Source organism: Kryptolebias marmoratus, linkage group LG18, assembly GCF_001649575.2.
Source record: "Kryptolebias marmoratus isolate JLee-2015 linkage group LG18, ASM164957v2, whole genome shotgun sequence".
NCBI classification, from domain to species: domain Eukaryota; kingdom Metazoa; phylum Chordata; class Actinopteri; order Cyprinodontiformes; family Rivulidae; genus Kryptolebias; species Kryptolebias marmoratus.
This window is the reverse complement of record NC_051447.1, coordinates 1828975-1843034: the sequence shown is the minus strand read 5'-3', so window position 1 is coordinate 1843034 and position 14060 is coordinate 1828975. Positions and strand designations below refer to the sequence as shown.

The window sequence follows — 14060 nt, the reverse complement described above, 5'->3', positions numbered from 1 at the left end:
TGGAGCAGTGGCTACAACAGATCCCAGGAACAACATCAGACATCTCAGTCCAGAAATGTGCAGTTCTAGGCACAGCCAAGATACTGCGCAGAACCCTTAAGCTCCCAGGCCTCTGGTAGAGGACCCGAGCTCAGAGGATGAAACAAAGACCACCCGCGGAGGGTGAGAAGGGAATTTATTATTTATATATATTATTTTATATATATTATATTATGTTAATATTTCAAACACAGACCTAGTTATCTGCAGCCTTGTGTCCAGAAGAGAGCTTCAGCCTGAGCCTCTTCCAGCTCTGTCATGAGCTGGGCCAGCACATAGTTTTTCCCAATGTACATCAGCTCATGCTGGTCCTCCAGTTTGTGCAGCTTTTTCTTCTGCTGTTCCAGATGTTCCTTCTTCTGTTTTTCCTTCTGAATGAGTTGGTCTCTGATTTGGAGCTGACTCTCAAAATGGTCTGTAAGCTCATCTACATTTTTGAATTGGAACAGACACATACTCAGAGTAATAATGCAGTGAATCTCAGACACTTTAAAAGTTAATATGTTCCCAAATTACTGTCAGTTGTCACTTTAATAAATGGTAACTTACAAACTTTGCTATTTTCATTCCTTTATAAAATAAAAACAAAAGTTGTTACTATTTACAAAACTGCATCAAGCCTGAAAAAATTACAAAGCCACCTCTCTCTCTCTCTCACACTCAGTCACTCACTCACTCACTGACACACACACACACACACACAAAAATACTTACATATTTATGCTAAGTACCTTTTGTCATGTAACGTGGAGACGGAGATGAACCCAGAATGCAGACTCATTCTTAAAACAACACTAATTTATTAAACTAAGAAAAAGAGCAAAACAAAAGCTGACGTGGCAGCAACTAACATAACATAACAAAACATAACAAAAATCCAATACATGGCATGGCAAGGAAACAAAGAAACCTAGAACAGCAAACAACAAGCAATGATCCGACAGGGTGTGAGAGAAGTGACCAGGTATTTGAACACTGAGGTTGACAAGGTAAGTGGAAACAGGTGAGTGGGGATAATGACAGACAGGTGGAGATGGGCCTGGCAAGGAAGGCAAAAGAGTGACAGGGGAGGAGTGAATACTGAGAACAACACAAACAGGAAAAAACCAAACTAAAACAATAACTCAACAAACAAATCGGAACATAAAAACTCAAATCCTCACACCTTTGTTAGATTGCATGCCCGTTCCATGAAGTCATAGTATGGTTTATGCTTTTGAATCTTGGCCTCCATTTCTTTTTTCCTCTGGAACATTTCATTGTGCTCCTGCTTTATCCTCTCGATTGTTTCCTCTTGTTCTCACACCTCCTTCATCTCTTTCTCAGCCTTCTCCACAAGTTCTTTTACCTCTTTATTCTGTTGAGGAATTTACTTACTGTTGGATACTGTTCTCGGCCGATCAACAAATTCAGAATCCAACAGGTGTTTAACATTCTGTGAGTTTTCTACTGTACCTTTGAAATCATTTCTAAATTGTAGTGTTGCTCATGTGAATCATCTGTCTTTTAGCATCTCCTTTTTCTGCTGCCTCAAATTCACCAATTTCTGCAGAAAACCACACACAAAAAAGGTTGGGTATTAAATGATGATCATACACTGCCTGGCCAAAAAAAAGTTGCCACCAAAACAAAAGGTTACACACTCGAATATTTCACTCATTCGCTGTGGCATTGTTTCAATAAGCTTCTGCAATGTTACAAGATTTATTTCCATCCAGTGTTGCATTAATTTTTCATCAAGATCTTGTATTGATGATGGTAGAGTCTGACTGTTGCGCAAAGCCTTCTCCAGCACATCCCAAAGATTCTCAATGGGGTTAAGGTCTGGACTCTTTGGTGGCCGATAATGTGTGAAAATGATGTCTCATGCTCCCTGAACCACTCTGTCACAATTTGAGCCCAATGAATCCTGGCATTGTCATCTTGGAATATGCCTGTGCTATCAGGGAATGTTACGGTCCGGTTTCACTGTGCCGGACATGCAACATAAAGAGTCCAGAATAGATTCCACCATGCAACGTTTTATTGAACCAAGTCCAGACACAAAGTAAATCTGGTAGCTCAGGCAAAATAATGCTCCCTAGCAAATTGAAGCCTTTTTCCCAGTTTGCCTCACTTATTAGTGGTTTTCTTAAGGCTACACAGCTGTTAAGTCCCAATCCCTTGAGTTCCCTTCGCATTGTGTGTGTGGAAATGCTCTTACTTTCACTATTAAACGTAGCCCTGAGTTCTACTGTTGTTTTTCTTCCATGTAATTTCACCAAACGTTTAAGTGATCACAGATCACGATCATTCAGGATGTTTTTCTGGCCACATTTCTTCCTCGAAGACGATGGGTTCCCAGTATCCTTCCAGTTTTTAATAATGCTTTTGACAGTTCTCAACCCAATTTGAGTGGTTTCTTCAAACTCTTTCGATGTTTTCTCTGCTTGATGCATGCCAATGATTTGACCCTTCTCAAACAGACTGACACCTTTTCCACAACCACGGAATGTGTCTTTCGACATGGTTGTTTAAGAAATGAGAAGCAACTCATTGCACCATTTAGGGTTACCGTAAATAACTTGTTGCCAACTGAAACATAATTGCCCATGCAGTAATTATCCAATAGGAGGCTTGTAGCTATTTGCTTAGTTAAATCCAGGTGGCGATGTTTTTTGACCAGGAAGTGTAAATTCTTCATTTTAGTTCAAATTTGAGGTGAACTGTTTCTAAATACTTTTAAAACATCTTTTGGAATTAATTACTTCCTAGGAAGGAATGCAAATCACCTGCTACCTTTCATGCCAGAGTTTTAGACAAAAATCATCTTGTGATGAGAAGAAACAATTTTTTCAGCAGTGTAGGTCAAAATGTATATGCTGAGGTAACTCTCAGCTATGACAAAACACCAAAGTTTAGCTAAATATCTTTAAATTTGACCAAGTGTGGCCAGAAAGGAGAGAGAAGAAGGGGTTTTTCTGAAAGTTTTTGTTTTGCGCAACACTAGTTGAGAGTTATTACTCAACAAATCAGGACACCCCAGGTTAAAAAAAATGCACTTGGATAACAGACTGACTTCTCTCAAAAATATAGTATTTTATTAACAATTCAGTTAAAACAGGTAATACTAATTAAAGCCACCTTTCAGACATGCAACTCGATCCTAAGGACAAGAAAGGCATGAGGCAAGGACAAATAATTCAGTTATTCCACAACAAATACATGCGATAACACAAAACAAGCAAGTCAAACCAAAAAGAAAAACAGTAAATCAAAACAAATAAATCAAATGTAAGGCAAAGAAAGTAAAACACACTTCAATGGTGGAACAAACTGTTACAGTGCCGCACTGCACTTTAGTACAGGGGGATCAGAGGTGACATGCACCGCCCTTTCAATTTGCTGCTAAAATCACAGCAGTAGTTGCCGTGGGGTCGAGTCCAAACTCTTAAGATGTTGTACACTGAAACAAGCCAAAACGAAGTGGAACCAAACAGGGCAAGACAACACAGCCGAGCGTGCCTATGCCCAGGAGAGGAAGCACAGGCTACCAGAGAAGGGAGCAGATCAGTGGGTGGAAACAGGCAGAAGCCGCGCACTACAAAGACTTCAGCTGCAGCCGATAACACCAGCAGAGCAACAATGGATCTCAGATGAGCAGATCAAGAGCAGACCAGCCACACGGACAGCTGACATGCAGCAGGAGGAACAAAGACACATACAGCAGCAGCAGCCTGCCCTGCCCACCAATCAGCAGTGCGCTTCTACTCACACCTGGTGCACATAAAGTGGGAAGCATGGAACACCATCTCACCACACAAGTCATGTTTATTTTTGTGCCACACAGGTTTACCTCTGAAAGCTTAACATTGGGTTACATGTTCAGATAAAATGGAGTTAGTGAAACTACTGAGCTCAGATTTATTTATTTAAACAATTCAAGCTTCTGCATCCCGTGAAGATGAGTCACTGAACCATTCTCAGTCTGCCTGGCATCCTCCTCCTCTTTGCTTTTCTTTCTTTGATTCCAGTAGAAATGCATAACTTTTTAACATTCCCTAAATTAGTTAAAAAGCAACATTTTTTTTAGTTAAGTCTTTCATTTGTTTCTGAACCTGAGCTGTTCCTTTGATGTACTGCAACTAACAAAGTTAGAGAGGCTGAGGTAGTTTGGATATGTGCAGAGGAGAGACAGTAGATACATTGAACAAAAGTTTTTTTTTGAATATGGAGCTGTCAGAAAGGTGGAAAAGTGGAAGACCAAAAAGAGGGTTATGATTTAGTGAAGAAGGATATACAGAGGTTTTATGTGACCAAGGAGGATGATGGGATAGATAAAGACAGAAGATTCATCCATCTGTTTTTTGCTTTTTATTCATTTTCAAAATCCGTGTGCACAAAAGGCAGCTACATGGCTATCTAGTCACTTGGTTGTACACATTCAGAATTTAGTGAGATTGTAGTGGAAAATTTGCCTTTAATTTTTTTTTTTTTTGCAAATTTGAGTCTCCAACTAGTCACAATAGTCACAGCCCAGTGAGATACCATCTTCAGGCTGACCCCAGCCACCCTACAGAGAGAGCCATTTCAGCCACTTCAATCCAAAATCTTGTTCTTTCAGTCATGATACAGTTCTGTAGAAATTAAGCTCATTTGTGCTTTTGATTGAAAGAATTATCACATTTCCAGTTAGCTCTTTTCTGTTCTGCATTCAGCTCTTCTTTTTCTGTATTTTGTCCCAGATCTTTTTCTTTTCTCATCAGCAGATCCTATATGTTACTCACGGAACGCAAACTCTTTTTATTAAATAAACACTTTAAACATCTTTGTGCACCCCAAAACCCTGAACTTTAATTAAATAAAATTTGAATTCTTTTTGTTATGGGAAACAAGAATAAACTGGATTTTTATTTTGTGTCACACAACAAAAAAGTTGTAGTCTGACTTTGTTTGAGTTTGTTTGTCTTTTTATAAAACAGATTAACCGTAAATGCCAGGATCATTTTAGCACTAAGACTCTAATCATGAAAACATGACTAAATGTGGCTCAGTTGTTTGTCTTTTATATGCATATAGTTTATTTATTTTCATCTCTGTGTTTAGGACCCAGGTGCAGAGGAGATGACAGAAAGGCTTACCCAAACCGAACAAAGAAAGCTTGTCGCTGAGCGAAAAGAGATGATCTGGGAAAGAGATGCTGCCCTTTGCTCCAAAGACAATCAACTCAAGGTGAGGGCAGTTCCTCCTGAAGTTGATTTACTATTGTTCTAATCGCCGATTGATCTGCTACTAATGTTCCCTTCTTATCGCTGTGTTAAGATTTTTGGGATCCATAAGTCCTTATTTTGTTTGGAGTGACAACTGTCACCGAGCTGTTCACCCACTGAGTTGGCTCTGACTGCTTTATGATAATCTCTGATTGTTCCATCTTATGAAGCTGCTCTATGACTCTATGCCTGAGAGCAACTGGGATCCTTCTTGGTGCAGGAATCACAGGTTTTCATATCTGGGTCCAGTTTTATGGTGTGTTTCCCTGGCAAGCATCCAAGCTCTGTAAAGAGATGCTCATGTTCTTTTGGTATGACTTCAGGTTTTTCCATACTGTAGATCCTTTTCACCATTTTTAATTTTGTGCATGTCTCTCTTCCCAGTATGGCTGGAGCATGCTCCCGTATCATTTCAAAGTCAGTTTTGTATTTTTGACCCTTATCCTGGCATGTGAGTGATTTCTTGCCCAATGGCTCCATCTTGTGGCCAGAGTAAGCCACTAACTTGCAGTGTGAAGCTTGAAGCTTTCTTTCAACTTCCAGGGCCTTCAATGTTTTTGCTGAAATAACATTAAAGTCAGCTCCTGTATCTTTTCGAAATTTAACTTTATTCTTATTTATTATTAGTTCCACAGTCCATCTTTCATTGCCACTTGATGCTTTTTCAACAGCTTGAACTTTGTTTTCTTCGACAGCTCCAATAAACATCTCTTCATCACTTTTGTTCAACAACATGCATCTTTTGTGTTTTCTTTTGGCTGCTTGACCTGCACAACTTTGCAAAAATGATTTTTCTTTTCGCACTTCTTGCATGATTGACCATAGGCTGGACACTTTTTCAGATCATGCTTATATCCACACCTGTCACAGTAAATTTTCTTCTTACTGGACACTTATTTTGCATATCCTTGGTTTTTGCTAATTTTCTGCACCTCATCTTCTTTATGCATAACCTTCACTTGGGTTAAGGTCAGCTCACTAGCACGACACACATCGGGTGCTTTGGTCAGTGTGAGATCAGCTTCTCTGAGTAATCTGAGTCCCTCTGGATCTTACTTGATCATCACATATTCCACAGACGATTCTATCAATAATGAATTAATGAATCACACAAATTCACATCATCTCGCCTTGTTTTTAAGGTCTGTCACATTGGCGTCTATTGATTCTGATGGACCTTGTGCACGTGTGAAAAACATGCCTGACGTAAGGGAGATTTTTCCTGGGCTCGCAATAATCTTGAAATTTTTTCTTTAGTGGAGTTATTTTTGTCTTTCTCATTTCACAAACGTGTTACTCACTTTAATGGCTTCTTCCCCCGCAACATGTAGAAATGTTGCGCACTGCACTCCTGATTTTTCTGTCACGCCGCTAGCAATAGCAAATAGCTCATAGCACTGAAGCCATGTCTTCCAATTGTCCAGGAGATTCCCTTGCAGGCTTAAATTCGGTGGTGGTTTGAAGTTTAAACTGCTGTAGCACATGTGCAATTCACCAACCACATTTGTTAAGTTTTTATATTTTTGTCAGATGGGAAAAAAGTATCTGCAAAATAAAAAAATTGGATATCAGCCACCAGCAACCTTGATTACTAAATATTGGTCATAGTAAAACCCATATTGGCCAACCTCTACATACAAGTAAACATTGCTCCAGTTTCCATTTGTTACCTGCACCAAGGAAGTTATGATTTCTGTCACAATGTTTTTGACAGTTTTGTGTTCACTGTTCTAGGTTATTTTCTTTTTTCGTTCTTATTATGTTATTTCCTTGTGTTGAGTTCCTTTCTCTGTGCCCCCAGCCACTTCTCCCTCTCTCAGTATATTTCCATGGTCAGCCGGCCGCGCCCACTCACACCTATCTCATTAATCACAGCTACTACCAATCTTCTGATAAGTCCTTATTTACCTGTCTGCCTAAATTCCTTTCAGTGAATGATTGTTTCTCATATGGACTGTCTGGTTCTCCTCATTGCCTTTCTCGTGGTTTGCTTTAAGTTTGTTGCTGCCACATCAGCATTGTTTTCTTTCAATAACTCTTTAAGTTGTTTTATTTATTTATTTTTTTTGTATTAAGCTCCTCATGTAGTCTGCGTTCTCTCTGGATCTGACTCTACATTACGACTTTGACAGTTTTCAGTAGTGCCAGTTGGTTTGTTTGTCTGTTGGCAAGAATACTTGAAAGCTAATTAACAGATTGTGATGAAATTTTTGTGAAATGTTGGAGTTGTCACAAAAAAACAAGTGATCTAAATTTTGGTGGTGATCAAGATCACAATCCAGATTGGACTATTTTATATTATTTTTTTTATTATGCCATGGCCTTGTCGGGGGTTTGTGTTCTCCAAGTGCTTTTGGGGCTCATCTACTGTCATTCAGGTTCACTTGGAAACTCTTTTTCTAGCTACCCCAATGGATACATGGTGGCCAAAGCTTCAAAAGGAAACTTGGCAGATGTATGACTTGACCAGGAGTATTTCATATGTACCAGGAAATATTTAGGAAAAATACTGGGGGTTTTTTGGGTTGTTTTTGTTTTTCTTTAATCCAATAGAAAGGGTAATGATTTTAGGGAAATTACATTTTGGATAAAGATACATGTGCTGTTTTGCCCAAGATCTTCGCTTAAAACTTCACCATAAACTATTGGAATCAACTCTGTCTATCAGCAAAATATTTTATGAACCACTAGATGCATTTCAATTAAACTTCCAGAAAATAATCATTGGATGTATGTCTACCACTGACTAACATTTGGACTAAACCAAATTCAAGATGGCCGCCACATCCAAGTGACCTCAGTCAACACAGAAATGGCTACAACTCAGCCAATTTTGCAGATATTGTGCTAAGCTTTGGTGTGGTAGTAGCTGGGTTATGTCCCCAACACATACTTTGATCCCAACACATTGCACAACATCTTACTCAAAACTCTGGCAACAACTGTTGAAGTCAACCGTGTTTGTCTGTTCACAAAATACCTAATTACCTAAATACCTAAATACGGATTTCATTGAAACTCTCAAAAATTTATCACTGGCTATACATCTACAACTGATTAACTTTTGGAGACAAGTCAAGTTGACTGCCCAGCTTATCAACAGTAGCAATCACCAAAATGGCTATACCTCAGTGAATTAAACAGATATTGAGACAAAATTTGGTATGGTAGTAACTGTCAGTCGTTCACAATACACACCCCAAGCATTAACAGATCATGTAAGATCATGTGAAATGCATTTTTGCACAAGAATGCACATTACTTTTTTCAAGGGTTGACCAAAGGCAGCGGGCAGTATGCATTCCTCCATGAAAAAGCGAAGCCTTTAATTATTGCTGTTTGTTTTTTGCAGTTTCATGTTTTATGTGCTCTTACATAATTTTAAATTTATGTATATTGTATTTATGTTTAACTCTGTATTTGCTTTTTTTAAGCACATTGAGTCCACGACTGCCATATGAAATGTGCTATACAAATAAACTTGACTTGGAGATGAAACAAATGTCAGGAAGGTCATTGCCTCTCATGTGTCAAACTGTATTTAGTTAAATGGCAAGGTGATTTAACACATACATGAAAGTCTCTGTAATTCACACAGAATTGGAATCCTCCCTCACACACACACACAAAGGTTGACACATCAATTAAGCAGACTGTGTGCTATGCAGCATATGACCTTTTGCGAGTGTTCCCACTGCTGGAATAAAAGGTAATGAAACCCCCACAATGCAACAGGACCCCTGAAGGGAAATGTCAGTAATTAGTGTTTAGTGCCAGGAAAGGTAACAGGCCAGATTAGTCTACTAACCAGGATGTAACACCACAAACAGCCAAATGCCAATGAAGTTTAAAGATGCGATGTTTTGCAAAAGTCAATTAGATTGTGGAATGTCCAAAATACATGGGATGGTACTGTCTTTATCATACCATCTTTCACGTGTTCTCTTTCCTCCTCTATAAATATTAGGTAGCTCTAACATCAACAAAAAGGAACCATTGCTATGGCAATACAAGAGCTTTCTGTCCAAGCAACCATGCTTCAGAATCTAAAGTGAAGCATCAACAATCTGAATTGCAAGTTTTTAATACAATCTATAATTTCATGTATATCTTTGTTATATATGGAAACATTTTCTGTTAAAAGCTGCAGTTGAGCTCATGTAATTTAAATACCAGAGTGTTATGTTTGTAAAGAACAACATGATTTCTGCATTTGTTGGTTTGTTTGTTTTACCTGCAGCATGAAACTGCTTATTACAAACCACCTGATCAGTGCATCTAATTAGTCTGAAAAAGTTGCTCAACTCCATGCAGTTGATACTTTCAGCAGTGTCAGGACTTAGACATTTACATGGTCTATGCTTCACGCATATACCTTCACATAGTAAAACTGTTAAGAAAACAGCAACAAACTAAACAAGCAGTGACATGCAAAAGTATAGAGGTTTAATATTACCTAATGTAGTGTTCATTTTCACCAGTATGACAATTTTAAGAAAAAGATTATTTTATGCCCATATAAGCCTTTTATAAGCCTTACAGCTGAACTGGAGGGGTTTGAAGCCAACATCAGTTAAAAGAAAATCATAAAATATGCTTATTGTAAAATTTTCAACAACAACAACAAAAATACTATTTAAAAAAAAAAAACGAACGTTGAAGAAACCACTCAGGTGTTTTCGGCTTTTTCTGTGACCCCCCTGATGTGTGACGTCCACGAAGCTGCTGAGGTTCACAGCATTCAACCATTCATCAGTGAGTATATGAATACCGGTACAATATAGTTCAGTGTGTTGGAATTAATTGTTTGAACCCGCCAGAAAATACCACTGGAGTTTCATTCATTGACTTCCCGAAAGATAAATACTTTCCTTTGATTTGGATCCATAAGCTCCAATGTGGGAATTACTATCAGAACTCGGGTTCAAATAACTTCAAAGGGAAGCCCCCATGAGTTCCAACCCTCATAAATGCGGTGGACTAGCTTCATCCAAAAAAAGAAAAACGGGATCTTTTGCCAGCAGCAGTCCTAACTTCTTAATTTTAAAAGAAAGGAGAGGAGGACATTGCTACAGAGAAAGAGACAAGAAACGTGAAGTTTTACTTCAAACGTGACTTCATGAACATGCACTGTTATTAAAAGGTATGAGCTGCTTACAGGCCGACAGCTTGAGATTAGTTTGTGATTCAGAGCAACTTGTTATTGATGAATAAATATAGACAATCCATGTGTGATTAAACAAATGTCATAGTCTGAAACTGCTGTTGATTAGTTTACTCTGGTCTGAGAGTTTATGAACGCTATTCTCAAGCGTGCTCACGTTTTTAAATAGTTAGCATCTGGTTAGAATTGGGTTAGCTTAGAGTTAGCATCATTAGCTCTCCTGCCGTCTTTATGCTGATTTGCAGTGTCATGTACTGATGTCATGACAATGATCTGGGGGTGATCAGTTCTTACTGTTCCATGTTCCCAACTCGGTCGTTATGCACATTGTTTTGTCAGCCATGATGGTCCTGATTGCTCATCAGAATCAGAATCTGAAGAGTTTTCATCTGAATCCAGAGATCTAGCCGTTGGTTCAGGTTCATACTGGTATGGTTGTATATCCATTACTCCCGTGAAGTCTTCCGGCATTTCTTCATATTCAAATAAGGCTTCTTCTTCCATTTCCAACGCCACAACTGGACGGTAGTGGCGTTCTTGGCCGGCCAGGGCACAGCGCTTGTCGTGAACCCAGGTCTGAACTCCTCCCCACAAATCACCCACTTTGGAAATTGACCTAAATGCTTAAAACAGTTTATTTAAGTTTTAGGCCAGAAAAATAGGTTCCTACATGTAGGTTCCAAATGAATGCAGCCATAAGCTTGACGCTCTCCGTATTTCCCCTTCCTTCCACATAGTGACCAGAAAAAAGAAAAACTGGATAATCTTGATTGAGTTCAATCGTTTACTTGAAAAAATAAAACGATACTGTCATAACTTATTCACAAAACAATAAAGAGTAACAAAAAATATGAATGAGGTCAAAAAACTATGCTCCACTCCATCTGCCCAACTCTCTCTGCCTATAGCCACACCCCAAAACTCCTCAACTGTCCAGCAAACAATCATACATGCAAACCCACTAGGGCCTTAGTATAGTGTATAATATTACACATCCTAATGCATGACAAGTTTTATTCAGTAAATAGTCATTTTTCTCCTAATAAACTTAAGTAATCACAACCCTTACAAAAAAATCCCACGAAATTCACATGTGATCACATGTGATTCCCATTTTCCACATGTGATTCACATAATCCCCCCAAAAATCACATATTTCCACATGTGATTCCCATTTTTCACATGTGATTCACATAATCCCCCCAAAAGTCACATGTTTTCACATGTGATTCCCATGTGAGTCACATGTGATTTTTCGTGGGATTTTTTTGTAAGGGAAGAAATATAAACTTCTTCTATCCTGAAGGTACAAACAAACCAAAACTGAATTTAGGCTTCTACATTACTGGCCCCTACTTGTTATCAATGTCCTTGAAGCAATTAAAACAAAGCCTAAATAATATCACATTTGCTAAGAAAAGAAACCAAGTGAATTGTCCTTCACCTCATGAACAAGGTCTTGAATGTAGAATCCTTTATCAGTTATCTTCTGATCCCTGCAGAAGACATAGCTTTGTTATAGGGTGACAAAGCTCGTTGGTCTTGGTCTTTACTTTCACCTGCAGAACGAAGCCATTTCTGTCGGGGAAAGTCTCCACAATTCTTCCAAGTGGCCATGAATTTCTGGGAGAGGTGTCGTCCACAATCAAAACCACATCACCAACACAGAAATTTCTTCTAGGTGAAGACCATAACTGACGTTCTTGAAATTGTGAGAGATATTCCTTGCACCAGCGTTTCCAGAAGATATCTTCAAGGTATTGCACCTGTCTCCAGCGGCGATTTGCATACTAATCATCCTTCTGAAATACCCCTGGTGGTAACTCAGGTTTGACCTTAAGCAACAATAAATGATTGCGAGTTAGTTAGGGTTAGGTCATAAAGGTCTGATGACGCCTTCTTCCATCCTGAAGGTATGAACAAACCAAAATTGAATTTAGGCTTCTACACTGCAATTTGTGTGAATGTGTGTGCCTGAATAACCTTCATGTAATGTCAATTTTTTTAGATTTGATTTCAGTTCACCTTTAAAAGCATAGAAAATAGGCCCTTGTTTGGCTAGCCATTAGCCTAGACTTCAGACCTTTTCTTCTTACTGTGTTCTTTGAATAATGTCCCAGCTAAGAGCTAGGAGCACTCAGAGAGCACCAACCTCTGCCAAGGCAATAGGGTCATTAAAAAAATTGTATGATCCAGACCACCATCAAAATGTAATCACTTGTTTTTGTGACAACCCTCAACATTTCCTGGAGATTTAATCAAAATCTGTTCATTAGTTTCTAGGTAACCTAGCAAACACACACACAGACACTACTGAAAACACAACCTCTTTGGCAGATGTAACTATTGATAGAATATTGATTGATCTCATAGAATGTCACTTCAAAAAATCTTTTTAATCTGAGTCATGATTATATGTTGCATTTTATTGGGATTAAAGGTTGATTTATGTCATAAATAAAGTGTGAATTGTGTCATGAATAAATGCTAAATTGTATTGTGATTAAAACTGAGATTACACTGTGATTAAAGGTTAATTAGTATTTTATTAATGGTTGAAATGTACTGTAATGGTTTGAATTCTGTTCGCTTTAAGCACCTCCCTCACTGCAGCTCTCACTTCACTCCTTATCTCATTGCTTGCACCTGTGGCATTCAACATATATGCTCACCTGTTTCACCTATTCTCTTCTAGACAGACATTCTGTTGTTACTGGTCCTATTTTTGTGCCTCAAGTTATTGACCTGTCTGCCCATTCCATGTTCTGCCTCTGCCTAACCCATCTTTAAATTAGATTCTGCTCTTGAATGCCTCAGCCCCTGCCTCTAGTGATGGCTGATCAAGGCTTTGTTAAAGCTTTAACACTCGATTCTCAACATGGTTCAATACTGGAATGCTTCAATGAAACTGTGCTTGAGTAGAACATCTAGTGGTCAATAAAATATAGTGCAATTGAGACATTTTTATCTTTCATCAACTACTACCTATGTTTTTAGGATTCATTGGTAAAGAATGGTTTGTTGGTAAAGGAGTGCTAAATGAATTGCATGACAAAACAAACTAATTAAGTGGTTCATATGAGGGCCAAAACACTCAAGGGGCCCAAAACCTAAAATTTCTGTCTGTGTTTGATGTCATTATGGGTCCAGCCAGTCTAGCTAAAATCAGTACAGTGATAAATGGTTTGATTTGTAATGTATGGCATCAGATTTTCAGCTCATTTAGCTTTAATGAATTCAATTTCTGGCAATGTACTGAGATACAGTATACATTTTATTAGTCACAGACCAGAGATAAAAACACCAAATGTGTAACAAGTAATCACAGAAACTGTACATCATTATATTCTGGCATGTATTCCAACATATAATAATAATAATAATAAATCCAATTTATACCGCACTTTTCATTAACAAAAATCTCAAAGTGCTACACAGTGCAATTAAAATCAAAGATAAAAAATCAGAGATAAAAACAACATCATAAAAAACATGTAGAGGCAGAATAGGCTTGCTTAAATAAAAAAGTCTTCAAGCCTCTTTTAAAATCAATCAATGGTTGGGGAGCTCTCAAATAATCTGGGAGAGAGTTCCAGAGCCGGGGGGCA

At 38.3% G+C, this 14060-nt stretch overlaps 1 long non-coding RNA gene across 3 annotated transcripts in view; it reads left to right on the top strand.

Moving 5' to 3' along the window:
- LOC119617932 overlaps positions 1-14060 on the top strand; it is a 36449-nt gene that overhangs the window by 13071 nt on the left and 9318 nt on the right. For all 3 annotated transcript variants that reach the window (XR_005234399.1, XR_005234398.1, XR_005234397.1), the window contains one exon: positions 5125-5250. This is a non-coding gene — a long non-coding RNA (uncharacterized LOC119617932). The remainder of the gene's footprint in view (positions 1-5124; positions 5251-14060) is intronic.